This window comes from Canis lupus, chromosome 28 (assembly GCF_011100685.1).
Source record: "Canis lupus familiaris isolate Mischka breed German Shepherd chromosome 28, alternate assembly UU_Cfam_GSD_1.0, whole genome shotgun sequence".
Taxonomy (NCBI): domain Eukaryota; kingdom Metazoa; phylum Chordata; class Mammalia; order Carnivora; family Canidae; genus Canis; species Canis lupus.
The window spans coordinates 12,701,726-12,717,660 of record NC_049249.1 but is presented as its reverse complement, the minus strand read 5'-3'; the positions used below and the strand labels follow the sequence as shown (position 1 = coordinate 12,717,660).

General features: G+C 43.0%; 1 long non-coding RNA gene across 1 annotated transcript in view; it reads right to left on the bottom strand.

Moving 5' to 3' along the window:
• Positions 1-4,394: 4,394 nt before the first annotated feature.
• Positions 4,395-15,935, bottom strand: part of LOC106557940 — a 33,833-nt gene continuing 22,292 nt past the window's right edge. The window contains exons 2-3 of the long non-coding RNA XR_005380266.1: positions 5,572-5,646; positions 4,395-4,619 (exon numbers count right to left, since the gene is read on the bottom strand). This is a non-coding gene — a long non-coding RNA (uncharacterized LOC106557940). The remainder of the gene's footprint in view (positions 4,620-5,571; positions 5,647-15,935) is intronic.

Sequence of the window (15,935 nt, the reverse complement as noted above, 5' to 3'; positions counted from 1 at the left end):
TTTATTTATTTATTTTTAAGATTTTATTTATTTATTTGACAGAGAGGATAGCACAAGCAGGGGGAGTGGGAGGCAGAGGGAGAGGGAGAAGCAGGCTTCAGGGGGGTGGGGTGGTTCCATCCCAGGATCCCCGATCATGACCCGAGCGGAAGGCAGACACTTAACCAACTAAGTCAGCCAGGTGTCCCATCCAGGATTTTTCTATGCATTTTGTTAATATTCAAAATTCAGGTCAAACTGTAACCAGCTTCTTTCACATAATAGTATATGATGCCCATCTTTTGACATTATTAAGTCTTTACCACTTCAGGGTAAATAGCTACACAACATTCCATTAAGTGAATGTACAATAGCTCTTTCTGTCAGTCACTTGTTGCAGTCTTGTAATAATTTATTATTAAGAACATTGCTGTGGGTAGGTGGAATCTGAATGACAAAAAGGAGAGCAGGTTGGTGTGCAGAGAGGGCTCTGAGTGGGGCGTCAGCTTGGCGCCACCTCTCGGCAGACACTGAGGAAATCCTGGCTGGGGATCTGGGGTGGGAGGGGAGAAGGCAGGCCAGGGTAAGGGCTCTTGGAAGTCATCTTGCTCAGCATCTCTCCTGGAGCCTCACTTCACTCTGCAGCTTCCCTGAAAGGGGGTTCCCCACCCCCATTTCTGTGTCCAGGAGCTCCCGCTGCTCGAGGCCATCCATGACATGTTGCTAAGTTCACTGCTGTTAGAACGTTCATTCTTCACAGTCTCCTGCTTCCATTCTAGGATCATGTCCCTGCCCAGCTTCAGTTGCCAAATACCTGACCATGGCCAACAGGGATTTAAAGAATTTGCCTCCTGCCTATCTGTGTAACACAAGCGTACCACACAAACATGAGGAGTTCAAAACAAACATGCATTTTCTTGAGAATCTAAAGTATTCCTCCTATTGCCTCCCCTCATTGATTTAGGGGTAAACAATAGTCTGTCTAAACTATCAGAAACCTCACACAATTGATGTTCAGACTGGATGTGCAGTATTTTGTGACTTCCTGCCACCTGAGACTGGTAAGTGGAGAAGTCCTGTGGGTGCTGCACACAATATTCTATGCATCATCGGAGCTCTACACACACCACCTTTACCCCCCACCCCCACCCATGCAACCCACATTCACACACTAAAAACAAAGGAGAATACTATTTTCTGTTGAGGCACCTAGGTCACCCCATAGTTCCCACCTACAATCTCCTGCCTGCTGGAGCAGCACGGAATCAGACTACTTCTTTTCTCTCCCAATCCTTTAGAAATATGAAAAAAAGCTGTTGTGGCCCTCAGGTAGGGTCAGATTATGGAGAGCCAGCAAGCCAGACAGAGGTATTTAGACAGGACTTCAGCGGCTAAGGAGGAGCTCTTGTGGTTCTTAAGCAGGGAGGAGGTGACCGAAGTCATGTCTGAGGAAAACTCCACCAACAGCCCAGACACAGGACAACCTGGATGGGGAGCAAGCTAGAGAAAGGAACTCCAGCCCAGGGGCTGTCATCACCTAGGAAAGAGAAACCTGGGAAAGGCAGTTGCAAGAAGATGAAAGGGACTTGATGGCATCATGTGGGAATGTACCTGTAGGTTGTCTTGCACTCGTCTGGCTGTGTTTCGTCTCCCTAGACTGGGGGATCTGTAGAATCGTGCCTCTTTGGTACCATCCCCTGCACCGTGCTTGATAACCACCTGCTGACAGTAGAATGAGTATATCGTGGTGGTCAGACACTGAGGTTTGCCTGGGGAAATGGTGCTGAGGTTAGGAATGAGCCATTTCACTCCACAAACATGGACTGGACAGGTAGGGGCCCTGGGGTAGATGCTGGGCTTATGTGATGGTCATTTTTTGGTGACTATGTGGCAACGCTAGAGTCTTCAGTTTTTTGGTCAAGTACTAATCTCAACGTTGCTGTGATGGTATTTGTGGATATCATCAGTTTATTTTAAGTAAGGAAGATTATCCTAGATAATCTGGGTGGGCCTCATTCAATCAGTTGAAAGGTCTTAAGAGCAGAACTGAAGTTTGCCTGAAGAAGAAATTCCACCTGTGAGCTGCAGCTTCAGCTTGTGCCCAAGAGAATGTGTAAGTGTAGAAATACATATGTACACACGTATGTATATGTATATGTGTGTGTATATAACATTGGCACCAAATTATTATCTGATCCATAGTTTGTATGCAAATTTCACCAACTGGTCCAACACTGTCCTACTTCATAGCTATCCCTCCCCGTCCGATCCAGCGTCCAATCTAGATTCACACATTGCACTTACTACATATTCATATCTCTTTAAGTCTTCTTTAATATAGATCAGGTCCTCAGCTTTTTATTAATGTCATGAACTAGGTTTTTAAAAAATTTTGAAAAAAAAATAAATAAAAAATAATAATAATAAATAAATAAATAAAAAATAAAAAATTTTGATCGCAGGTTACTTATTCTATTGAATGGACTTCAATTTGGTTTGCATGATGGTTCCTCATAATTAGATTCAGTTTTGGCAGATGCGCCACAGAAATGATACTGAGTCCTTCTCAGGGCATCATATCAGGAGGCACATGAGGTCAGTTTATCTCTTTATTGGTATCATTAACTGACTCATTGTCTATGGTTGTGTTCACCAGGTTAGCCCATGATGGAATTACTAATTTTCCCTTTGTAGCTAATAAGTAATTTGTAGAGGGGTGTTTTCAGTTTATGTAAATATCCTGTTTTTCATCAAACTTCCAAGTTGTAGCATCTACTGATGATTCTTGTCTATGTCAATTATTACTAATGGTTGTACAACGATGATATTCTAACTTGATTATTCCTTCTACATTTATTTGTTGATATTCTCCTATGAGAGAATTCTCCCTTCTTATTTATTATTTATATTAGTACGAGTTCATAGATTCTTTTTTTAAAATTTTCCATTTTAATTCTAGTTTAGTTAACATACAATGTTATATTAGTTTCAGGTGTAAAACATAGTGATTCAATAATTCTATATACTACTCAGTGATCATTGCAATAAGTGTACTCTTAATCTTCTCCACCCACTTCACTCAGTGCCCCCATCTCCCCTCTGGTAGCCATCAGACTCTACTATAGTTGAGTATGTTTCTTGGTTTGTGTGTGTGTGTCTCTCTTTTCTTTTCCCTTGTTTTGTTTCTTAAATTCCACATATGAGTGCAATTATATGGTATTTGTCTTTCTCTGATTTATCTTGCTTAGCATTATACTCTTTAGCTTCACCTATGTTGTTGAAAATGGCAAAATTTCATTCTTTTTATGGCTAAATAATATTCCATGGTGTGTATGTGTGTGTATCACATCTTCTTTATCTTCATCTATTGATGGACACTTGGGCTACTTCCAAAACTTGGCTATTGTAAATAATGCTGCAGTAAACTTAGGGATGCACGTATCCCTTTGAATTACTCTTATTGTATTTTGGGGGGATAAATACCCAGTAGTGTGATTACTGAATCATAGGGCAGTTCTATTTTTAACTTTTTGAGGAAACTCCATAATGTTTTCTATAGTGGCTGCATCAGTTTGCATTCCCACAAACAGTGTACAAGTGTTCCTTTTTCTCCTCACCAACACTTGTTATTTCTTGTGTTGTTGATTCTAGCCATTCTGACAGCTGTGAGGTGGTAGCTCATTGTAGTTTTGATTTGCATTTCCCTGATGATGAGCGATGTTGAGCATCTTTTCATGTGTCTGTTGACCTGCATGTCTTCTTTGGAGAATGTCTGTGTGTTCTGCCCATTTTAAAATTGGATTATTTATTTTTTGGGTGTTGAGTTGTATATATTCTTTATATATTCTGGGTATTATGAGTTGATAGATTCTTATTTTATTCTATGAATGTTCTGTGGGAATGCTACTATTATTATTCAATGTTCAAATTGCCCCAGATTTGACCAGTGGGAACCTCTTCTGACTCCTTTGTCCTTTTGATATGTTGCCACTATCTTTTTAGCACCTTTTTGACTTCTGGAACAACATGATTAGTTTAGGTTCATCTTGTTTTTCCTTTTCTGAGCCCTGGAACCAGCCATTTTTCCATGGAGTCCTGGTTTTTTAGTGGAGAAAGGTATTTAGAAACCAAGATCTAGATGCCAGGTGTGATCAGTGCTACTGGGTGTCCACTTCTATGTCTTTTTAGCAGACAGAACAAAGAAATATAAGTATAAATATCTATATCTATATAAATAACTTACTTCTATATCTGTACATACACACAACCATGAACTCACATAGATACCTCCCATTTTAATTCAATACTGTTTTTTTTATAAAGTTTTGACAGTTTTTATTATTTTTATTTTTTTTTAATTTTTATTTATGATAGGCACACAGTGAGAGAGAGAGAGAGGCAGAGACACAGGCAGAGGGAGAAGCAGGCTCCATGCACCGGGAGCCCGACGTGGGATTCGATCCCGGGTCTCCAGGATCGCGCCCTGGGCCAAAGGCAGGCGCTAAACCGCTGTGCCACCCAGGGATCCCAATACTGTAAATTTGATTTTAGTCTTCCTTCTCTTTATATTTGTAACTCTCTTCTCCAACAGCAAGAACTGGCTCCCATTATCTTCAGTATATTTATTCATTTGCTCAGTTCTACAGCACACACACACACACAAAAAAAACATTTTAAGATTGTTACCCATGTCACTATAGGAAAAACTCCTTCAATTAGAATTCAATATTCATTAGTTTTTGTTTGTTTGTTTACTCTCCCTTCCTTAAGGTAATGTTATTTATCTGAAATATAGTTAGGTTCATTCACCTATTTGTGTTCCATTTTTAGGTTGTTTTGAGGAGATTTTTTTCCTCTTCTCATCCTTGTTAATTTCTTTTTTAAGCCCAGAAGTGTTCCTTATCCCAGGGCCTATAGGTTTATGGATGGGCTTCATGGAGTCCATAAACCCCCTGGGGCTTTATGCAAACTATTGGATATATGTGCACCTTTTCTGGGGAGAGAATCCATAGCTTTCAAAATATTCTCAAAGTGGTCCTTAACCCAAAAAGTTTAGGGGAACAGAGAGGAGAGCAGGAATCCAGGGTCCCTCTTTAGAAGCCTCTTACCAGTGCGGGAGGAAGTTCCACCAGCTTGTAAGACTCTACAGAGAAGAAAGTTTCCTACTTATCCTATATCTGTACCAAGTGTCAAGTGCACACACAAATGCCAAGTGAACAGAAATCAAAGAGGGGAAGAGAAACTTGAGAGCAAATCTGCACATGGAGCTTAGGACTGCTTTTTCCCAGGGAGGTATAGACCAAACCAGAGTATGGAGAGGTAGGTGCAGGAAAGGGGAACCCAGCCTGGGCATCTGTCTATAGATATACACAGAAAACCAAACTAGGAGAAAAATCTCAGTTTGCTGAAGAGACACTGACCGAGGCTCTAACAGACCCCTTGCATGGGTTTCTTTTGGTTTCAAGGTCCCTGCCAAATTAGAAAACGAAAGCAATTATGCTTGAGTAAGACAGCTGTGAGTCATGCAGGGTTTACCATTTGCAGGCACCAGCTTAAAGCTTTCCCTGGGTATGGTGGGAGGTAGGGACTCACCTTGACATCTGACATAAGATGCTTCATGGAAAGGTGGCACTGCTCCTCAAGGAACTTCTGCTGCTAAGGAGAGGCCTAAAATGTAGACAATGAGGTGAGAGTCTCACAGTTAAGGACAACCTCCTCAGATGTTGTCTCCATGCCCCATTAGGTGCCAGCCAGGAATTCAAAAGTAACCAAAGACCTAGTCTGTGCCACATGGCTCAAAGCATGCTAAAAAGTCATGGGTAGGCAAAAGCAAAATCATAGAACATAAACTGAGCTCATACAAGATGAGGGATCTGTGAGGTAGGTAAACTAGAGGAAGTCTCCTAAAGGAAGGAGCTGGTATGGCCTGTGAAAGGTTGAGCCTGAGAAAAGATGAGAGTAAAGACAAGACTACCCGGCAGTGACAGCTCAAGGGATAAGCAGAGGTATGGGGAAGAGACAGCTGATCCCTACAGCAGAGAAGGGGGTTTGCATCAAAGACCAACCCAGAGGGTGTTGAGGTCATATGCCCATAAAAGACATTATTTGTCGGGACTTCTGGGTGCCTCAGCAGTTGAGTGTCTGCCTTTGGCTCAGGTCGTGATCCCTGGGTCCTGGGATCGAGTCCCACATCAGGCTCCTTGCGAGGAGTCTGCTTCTCCCTCTCCCTATGTCTCTGCCTTCTTTCTGTGACTCTTATGAATAAATAAATAAAATCTAAAAAAAAAAGACATTGTTCTTTAAGAGAAACAATGAGATTATTATGATGTTTGAGGAAGAGACTGTGTCGGCCTGAATTGAGGAGTTGCAAATGCAGGGAAGATGACGGGGGATTACTAAAATCACCTGGATGGGAAGTATTTCCCTGGGCTGAACAGGTGGCAGTATAACCACAGGTAATAAAAATGAAAATAAGAATTCACATTTTATATGGCTCTGTGGTCTAAGGTCACATTTGCATATGTAGAATTCTGATGAGCAACAAAGAGAATTATTTACAATGCTTTATTGTCTATTATGTGCTGGTCATTGAGTTAACTGCTTGGGTGAGCCTCACAACCACCCTGTGAGGAGAGCCATGTACTTTTCTTTTTTTTTAATATTTTATTTATTTATGAGAGAGAGAGAGAGAGAGAGAGAGAGAGAGAGGTAGAGACACAGGCAGAGGGAGAAGCAGGCTCCATGCAGGGATCCTGATGTGGGACTCAATCCTGGGGCTCCAGGATCACAACCTGGGCCAAAGGCAGGCGCTAAACCTCTGGGCCACCCAGGAATCCCCGCCATGTACGTTCATCACACGTTGTATATTTGCTCAAGTGTGACTCTCCTAGGAACCCTGTGTGTTAGGTGTGGCAGGAATTAGTACCTCATTTTACAGAAGAAAAAAAATGCCAGAAAAGATTAAGGCACTCACTCACAGTCACACAGCCAAGAGCTGTCAGCCAGCAGTTTGGACTCTTATTTTGGGGATCCTTATACCTTACTTTCTCCCTAGTTTCATGTACATGGTGTTAACAGAGCCCTCCAGTGTAAAACATCACTTTGGCCTAGATCTGCGGCCCACTTCAACTACACACACCAAATTCCCGGCATTGATTCACCAGAGGTCAGTAATGCGGCTCATTCAAGGGTCACTCAGCTGAGTCTGGCCTGCCTGGACAAAGAACCCAAGGAATGGGGCAAGGGGAGGGCAAGGAGGGAGAGCAAGGGGATCAGCCCTCCAGGTCACCTCCCCACCTTTTAGAAGACATAAACACTCTCCAGTTCCCCCAGTCCTGACTCAGAGAAACGGGAGAAGACACATTCAATCTGCATTACATCAGGTTGCACAAGACAGAGTGAGGGTAAGTTCTCAAGGTCGCTATTATTTCCTCATGCCAGGGTTGGGTCTTAGGGAAGCAAATAAAATGCTGGCAGTTGCTTGTTAATTAGAGCAAGCAAGGAGGAAATCCCCAGGGAGATACTTTGCTAAGGTCTTGTTCTGCAGATGCTCCTGCCAGCCACTCAGAATCCACTCCCAGTCCCCACCTGCCTCCTGACATCAACCAATTGTAGCCATGCAAACACCCAATTCTTCCATTTGAGTGGTTCTTCCCTTTTCCCTTCAAATCCTCTTTTCCAGGACCATGAACTGCTTGTTTCAATTTTTCTAAGCCACATAATTACATGGGTAATTATGAACCAAAATGGTTCTTACTGGGCTCACCTTTGGAACATGTCAACTTAGGGTATGTTTTATATCTGGCCAAATTCTGAGATTTCTGCTTTATCTTCTGCCTGGTTCACCTCATTCTAAGACTGCTTTCCATAAATCACAGAGGTGACTACAACACGGCACCAAGGTGGGGTGGGTATTAGCCCCACCTATGGCTCCAGAAAGGGCAGAGAGGATACCCCATGTGCAGAAGCTGGAAGATAGCCAGTAGCAGGGGGGAAGCAAATGGCTGCTTTTTAGCTCCAGGCAAAGATCAGGCACTGTATCATTTCTTACCAAGTTAATGGCTTGACATGTTTTCCATCTGAGAACAAGATGGTAAAACAGGCCCTGGGGCCAGGAGTTAGATTGGAGGACTTAACTCCCTTGCCTGCCTTTTTTTTTTTTTTTAAGATTTTATTTATTTATTCATAAGAGACACACAGAGAGAGAGGCAGAGACACAGGCAGAGAGAGAAGCAGGCTCCACGCAAGGAGCCGGACTCGGGACTCGATCAAGGGTCTCCGGAATCACACCCTGGGCCGAAGGCGGTGCTAAACCGCATGCGCCACTGGGGCTGCCCCCCTTGCCTGTCTTATAGGTGTTCCAAGACAATGGCAATGTCCCTCCTGGTGGCACTGCATATCCCCTGGCAATAGCAGCAGAGGAGTGTGAAATTCTTCATGCAGCATTTTCTTATGCTAAAGCTTTCATTCTACAAACTGTATTGAGCACTTACTATATGGCAGGCATCTGGAATGTGGGCATTGTCAATGAGCAATTTATAATTTTACAATTATTATGTACTAGGGCCTGTTCACAACACCCCTGTGAATTGGCTATAAACATGCCTCCACTGGGAAGCCTGGGTGGCTCAGCGGTTTGGCGCCTACCTTCGGCCCAGGGCCTGATCCTGGAGACCCAGAATCGAGTCCTACATCGGGCTCCCTGCATGGAGCCTGCTTTTCCCTCTGCCTGTGCCTCTGCCTCTCTCTCTCTCTCTCTCTCCCCCTGTGTGTGTGTCTCTCATGAATAAATAAATAAAATCTTAAAAAAAAAAAAAAAAAAAACCAAACATGCCTCCACTTCACAGATGACCAAAGCAAGGCTCAGAAAGGTAAGCAACATGCTTGAATTCACACAGTAAGTACATGACAGAACCAGGATTCCAACCCATGATTTCTAAGGCTATGTGACTCACCACCACCCCACAGGAACCCTGAGAAGTGAGAGGCACTCCTGTCCACAGAAGCCATGTCCCAGTGGGGAGACCAACATCTAAACAAATCATGAAATGTAAGATGCTCATGGTTCTAATAGAGGCACGAAGAAAGTATTTTCTTTTTCTGGGATGGCACTCACAAGTAGGACTCCGGGACCGGTGGAAATGTCAAATTTAATTGTTGTATTTCTGTGACTGCTTACTTCTTTGTTAGTTGTCAGAGAGCCAAGAGACCAGTGAGGAGTGGCCACTTTGGAGGGTCTTTCTGTTCCCATTTGATAGGCCAGGACTATCACATCCGTTGTCATGCTTAAATCCACTCTGCATCACGCTTTTCCAGATGCCACCCAACTCACTCTCTCACTTCTTCCTGGCCTCTGCTCTGGTCTCTCCCCTCCAGAGAGGTCTTCCTGGGGCATCTGGCTGGCTCAATCGGCAGAGTGTGTGACTCTTGATCTTGGGGTTGTGAGTTTGAGCCCCACACTGGGAGTAGGCATTACAAAAATTAAAAAAAAAAAAAACAATAAAATAAAATAAAATAGCTTCCTTTACCCCTTTATGCCTTCCACTCAGCTTTATGTCTTTTATTGAACTCATCAGTCTGAAAGTTTTATTATACACTTAACCTGCTTATTGTCTGCCTCCCCAAATGAAGCCTGGGCCTATTTCTGTCTTGGTTACTGCTCTACCCACAGCACCTAAAACAGGATCTCAAAAACACAGTAGATAATAATTTGTTGAGCAAGTGAATCAATTTGAACCTTACAAGAATCCTTCGAGAAAAGCCTCATTAACATCCTGAACTTCATGACCATTTTGAAAACAAAGCAACAGGCGTATAAAAGTTATATGGCAAGTCGAGTGACACAGGACATGCCCGCTGGGCTGGCTATATGCCCAGGCCCCTCTTGTTCCCACACCAGCCTCTTGGTCCCACATCTCTCTCTTTTCCTCCCTTGACTCAATCCATTGTTCTGCAGTCCAGGGACTGCTAGCTCTTTGTTAAAAGGAAAGAAATCCAATACCACCGGAGAGTCATTTACAATCTCTGGGCAGGCAGAGTGGCATCCTCAGAGAAGCACAGCACAGCCTCAGTGTCACCACCTCCCTTCTCTCTGCCACATAGCATCCGGGCGTGGTGGGCCACATGCTCAGGTCACCCTCCAGACAGCGAGGTGGCTTAACCTCGCCGGTGTTGCAAGGGACACTTGCCTCTGTCCCTCCTGGCCTTCCTCCTGGAGCCCTGCAGCAGGGCACCCACACTTCTGTCTCAACAGGCTCCATGCTGACTGAAAGAATCCATCTCACCGGTGCATGGATGTCTGCCCTCCCCTGGGCAGCAGGCTGCTCCCAGCACCATGAAGGTGGAGACACTGGCAAAGACCCATTTTCTGGTTCCTTGTATTAGGCAGAGGCCACCGGAGGGTGGGTTTCACATCACTGTCCACCTCTTATAAGCTATATGGTGTGACATCAGGGAAGTTACTTCCTCTGAAAATGGGGATAATAAAATAATAGCTGCTCAGAGTACTTTCATGGAGTAAGAACAAAATCCATAAACAAATACATGAATGCATCTTGGAAACTCTCAAGTATCTATCAACACAGAGAGATATATTAAATGTATATTTTTTCTGTTAAAAATGACTCATTATAGGGGCACCTGGGTGGCTCAGTCAGTTAAGCATCTGCCTTTGGCTCAAGTCATCATCCCGGGGTCCTGGATCGAGTCATGTGTCAGGGCTCCCTGCTCAGTAGGGAGCCTGCTTCCTCCTCTCCTGTTCCCCCTGCTTGTGCTTTCTCACTCTCTCTGTCAAATAAATAAGTTTTTAAAAATGACTCATTATAGAAAATATAACGAATATATAAAAAGTACAAAGGAGGAAAATAAAAATCACCTATAATTCCACTACTCATAATCATTGTTATCATTTCATATATCCCTTTCCATCTCTTTTCTGAAGCCCATGTATGCAAATATATATTACATATGCTTGTGCCCACTCACAAGATTGGACTGCACAGGCTGCACCCCCAGGAATTTTCATCATTAATTTCATTAGAGCAGTAATCTCTGTCTACACTGGAACTTTATCAATATTCTGGCTAAGTAAGAAGTTTTAGAAATTTATTGCTAATAATTCCTCAGTCCTTTAGTTTAATAAATAAACAATTCTCTGCAACATGGTACATTGGGAAAACCATTCCTGATACCAGGAATTAGGAGATCTGAAATCTTCCTGAGTGTGCCAATAAAGAGCAGTAGATTCTCTAGCAAGAAGCCTCTGTATCTCAGTTTCCCTATCACTGAAACGAAAGTGAAAATCTATGCCCTGAAGTCAGATGAGATCATATAGGGGTAAATGCTCAAAGTAACCCTTACATGGGAGGTCCTATTTTTGTCCTACTCCATACACGTAAGTACAGCTGGAAGCCAGTACACTTGCACTAATCCAGATCCCATTTAACAAGTCCTGACAGGGATGCCTGGGTGGCTCAGTGGTTGAGTGCCTGCCTTCAGTCCAGGGCGTGATCCTGGACTCCCAGGATTGAGTCCCACATCGGGCTCCCTGCATGAAGCCTGCTTTTCTCTCTGCCTGTGTCTCTGCCTCTCTCTTCTCTCAGTGTCTCTCATGGATAAATAAAATCTTAAAAAAAAAAAAAAAAAAAAAGCCAGGGTTTAAAAAAAAGAAAACAAGTCCTGACAACCAAGGTAGCAAAGCCTAAGGTGAGAGAGTCTGCTAGTCTCTAAGATGCTAATGTACCATTTCCTTTGCCTCCAGCACTTACCAACAAGTCATTCCCAGCTAAACCAGAGCTAGAGCATGCCCCAAAGTGGTTGGCTATTACGCCAAAAGGTGAGGAATACTGTATACCTCCCAGTCCCTCCAGGAGTCAGAGCCACATCCTCTCTGAGACCACTGGGTCCTGTTTTCTCAAAGTGAACTTTTGGAACGGCTACCCTCCTAGGGCCCCGGGGCCAGAGTCAAAGTCTTTGGAGGAGGGGCTCGAGAATCTGCATTTGTAATAGTGGCCCCATCCCCATCCTGGCAAAGACTATGACAACTCCCCACCACCACCCCACCACCACCATGATTCAAATGCACTCATAAAGGTCTGAGAACTGACCTGTCAACATCTCAGTTGGGGAAGACCAAGGATCAAGGTTACAAAGCCATGAATGGCCAAGTCTGTGCCAAAGGGCCAGAACTCAAATTTCCTTCTCAATCTTTCTCTGCTTCTTTCTTTTTCTGTCTTCCCTCCCTCCTTGCCATCCTCCCTTCCTTATTCTCTCTTTTTATTTGAGAAAGTAAACTTTTCTCGTCACAGTTCAGCACTGGGGTTCCCATTCACAGGGCAATTCTGCTCCACATGGTTATAGAATTCAGACTCCTTGTTTGTATTTAAATAATGTTCTAGGTATTTTTCCTTTTAAAGTCATAATTCTTTTAAAAGTCAATAACAAGGAAAGATGGCCTGACACATAGCAACAAATAGCCATAATTTTTCATCTGCCAGTGGGAGCTAAGATAGGAAAAGAGTGAAAATGGTGGTGTGGAAATAAACAAAAAGTTTCATTCATTTGTTCATGCATACATGCATGCATTCATTTATTCACCAAACATCACTAAACACCTAGTTAGTACTTGGTACCAGGAATTCAACAACCTTCGTTCTAAGTCAGCTCACCACATCGTACTGCTGACTGGAAAATGAAACCAATGACTCAGTGAGCAAGCCCCAGGCCAAAGGGGTTAGGGGCAGCTGCGAAGGGAACAGAACAGGGTCCCAAGCCCAGCTCTGTTCTCTCATGTGACCATGGCTCTTGGCTTCCCTCTTTCTGGAGGGGCAGTGTCTATAGTGCAAGAGTCACAAACGGTGTTTTTATTCTCAGACTGGCCACATGCTTGGCTCAAGAACAGAATCCAGGGTGGGGAAGGAAGGGACTTCCTCTCTCCCACAGCATCAGTGCCTGGTATGCTGGGAACGCTGGGGAGTCAATAAGTGCCATCCCCGGACAGACCAGCAGGCTTGGCTGACCGCGCAGAGCCAATAACCATCATCTCCCTGGGTTTTAATAAGGTTTTGAATGGGTTCCCACACTTAAGTACTCCTTGAGAAACTTAGAAAAGATGCTTGAGTAAAAGTTTTATTAAGCAGGATGTTGAGGAGACTAGGGGTGCCGTTTAGCATGCCCCCAAAATCATTTTTGGCATTAACTTGCTCTGCCTTATGTGGTCTCCCAGTTTTCCTTGTCTTATTCCTCCTCTGTCTCTCTTCTAATCTCAGTGACCCTTTAAAATTGTACAGCATCTTGCACAAACCTGTGCAGCTCTGAGCAGGGCTGTAAAACTGGGACTCGCATAAAGCTGGGGTCAAGGGAGGTAGAGCAGAATGATCTCAGCAAACAAAGGTCACTTTATATTCCAGCATTAATGTTGAAAACATAAACCATTCTTAAATATGCGCTGGCTGAGTATAGGGAGAATAAAACTTCCTTTTGAAGATAAACTTTGTCTTGTAAAATCAGTTCATGATACACTGTTACAAAAGTATGGTCCAGTCAGAAAAGCCCTGTAACGGTAGATAAAGGAGCCAAAATTATCTGGTGGGATCACAGTGGGGAAAAGTCAAGGTAACAGCAGCCCAGAGGCATGGGGTGACTGAAGCTGAAGAAACTACTCAGAGCTCTGTCTCCTTCCTCAGATGGTGACCTCATAAGCTGACAGCTACCCACCTGCAAGATACAGAAAACAGAAGGGAGAACATAACAGCCTTCAATCTTCAAAGCCACCATTACTGTGGGTCTCTTAAATGCAAAGCTCTGTGCTAAGGAGATTTCTCTCTCTTTCTCTGTACTTTGTCTCCCTTGGTTTCCTCAACAATTATGCAAGGAAGGGATTACTCCCTACTTCACAAATGATGTAGCCATGGTCATCTAGCTAAGGTAGGATTCAAACTCAGACTCTCCCCCCTACACACACACACACACACTTGAAAGCCTATACCTTTTTTTATTTTTTTTTTATTTTTTTATTATTATTTTTTTTAATCTTTATTTTTTTTAAATTTTTATTTATTTATGATAGTCACAGAGAGAGAGAGAGAGGCAGAGACATAGGCAGAGGGAGAAGCAGGATCCATGCACCGGGAGCCCGATGTGGGATTCGATCCCGGGTCTCCAGGATCGCGCCCTGGGCCAAAGGCAGGCGCCAAACCGCTGCGCCACCCAGGGATCCCCCTATACCTTTTTTTAAAAACCACATTATAGAGGAGATGAATAGAAGTATCTATGCCTGTGATGACATGAGAATTTCTCAAGGCTTCCCCAGTTTTATCAATATATGTCGTTGAAAAATCATCTACTGAAAAAAAAAAAAAGAAAAAGGAAGGAAGGAAGGAAGGAAGGAAGGAAGGAAGGAAGGAAGGAAGGAAGGAAGGAAGGAAGAAAGAAAGAAAGAAAGAAAGAAAGAAAGAAAGAAAGAAAGAAAGAAAGAAGAAAGAAAGAAAGAAAGAAAGAAAGAAAGAAAGAAAGAAAGAAAGAAAGAAAGAAAGAAAGAAAGAAAGAAAGAAAGAAAGAAAGAGAAAAATTATCTACTGGGCAGCCCGGGTGGCTCAGGGGTTTAGCGCCACCTTCAGCCCAGGGTGTGATCCTGGGGACCCAGGATCGAGTCCTGAGTCAGGCTCCCTGCGTGGAGCCTGCTTCTCCCTTTGCCTGTGTCTCTGCCTCTCTCTCTCTCTCTCTCTCTCTGTGTGTGTGTGTGTGTGTGTGTGTGTATTCTCATGAATAAATAAACAAAATCTTTAAAAAAAACAAAAAATGAAAAATCATCTACATTTTTTGAAAAATCATTTAAAAAAAAACCATACAAGTCATACATAATTTCTCATCAAGCCAAACAATTCAGAGCGGAATGAAAAGGACTTCTCCTTGACATTCCCTATCATTAAAAGTATAGATGTAACAAAAGCATATTGGTAAAAAACCATTTTTTTTTTACGAGAGAAGAAACAAAATCTATAGTCCTCACACTTTAATGAAACAACCAAGAGTAATTCAGAATATTACTTTTCTACAATGGGGGAGGGTGTTGTATGATATACACTCAATGTATTTTGCATCCTACTTTCCTCCAGTTATGTCACAGGCATTCTCATGTCATCTGTCTGGTTTTCTTATTCCTCAGAGTTAATGGCTGAGTGACATGTAACTGAGAGCCACAGTTTGCTTAACCATCCTTCTGTGGCTGAGCATTTAGATTATTTCTAATTATTCGCTATTATCAAGTGTGTTGTGATTAAGATCTCCATGCATTTTTTTTTTCTTTCTGTAGTTTGGATTATTTCCCCAGCATTCCCAGAAAGTAGAATTACTAGGTCAAAGGGTGTGAACATTCTTAAGGCTCTTGATCCATAGTGCCAAATTTTTTTCCAAAAGGATTGAACCAATTTTCACTATTTGGAAGCTTACTAGTTTCTCTGTGTCAGAAGTTCTGGGGAAAGACTTTGTTTAAGGCTTCTTATTCTGTTTAACTGAAATCACTACACTTTAATTTTGCTGTCTCATACGGCCTCTTTCAAAGTCTGTTGACAATGTTTGACCATCTGATTACTGGGTAGAAGATTTATACTGGTCTCCCTGTCTCCAGGCTCTTCCTGCTTTCAATCTGTTTTGCACACTTCAGCCAGATTCATTCTTTTGGAGGCATCACTTGCCTTGTGTTGCAGCCCCGTCTCAGTAACTTGCAGTGATTCTCTATTTCCTCTGGGATCAAGTCCAAACTCCTCTACTGCGCTGTGAAGACCCCCCATAATAGGGTCCCACCACCCAGCTCTTCCCAACTCAATCTCCTCTCCTACCACCCTCAGCAGAAATCTGCAGCCACTTCATATCTAGTTCCCCTAATTATGCTCCATCTGCTTTTCCTTTTGCTTTTTTTTTTTTTTTTCCCAACCTGGCATGCTTCCCCCTCCTTTCTA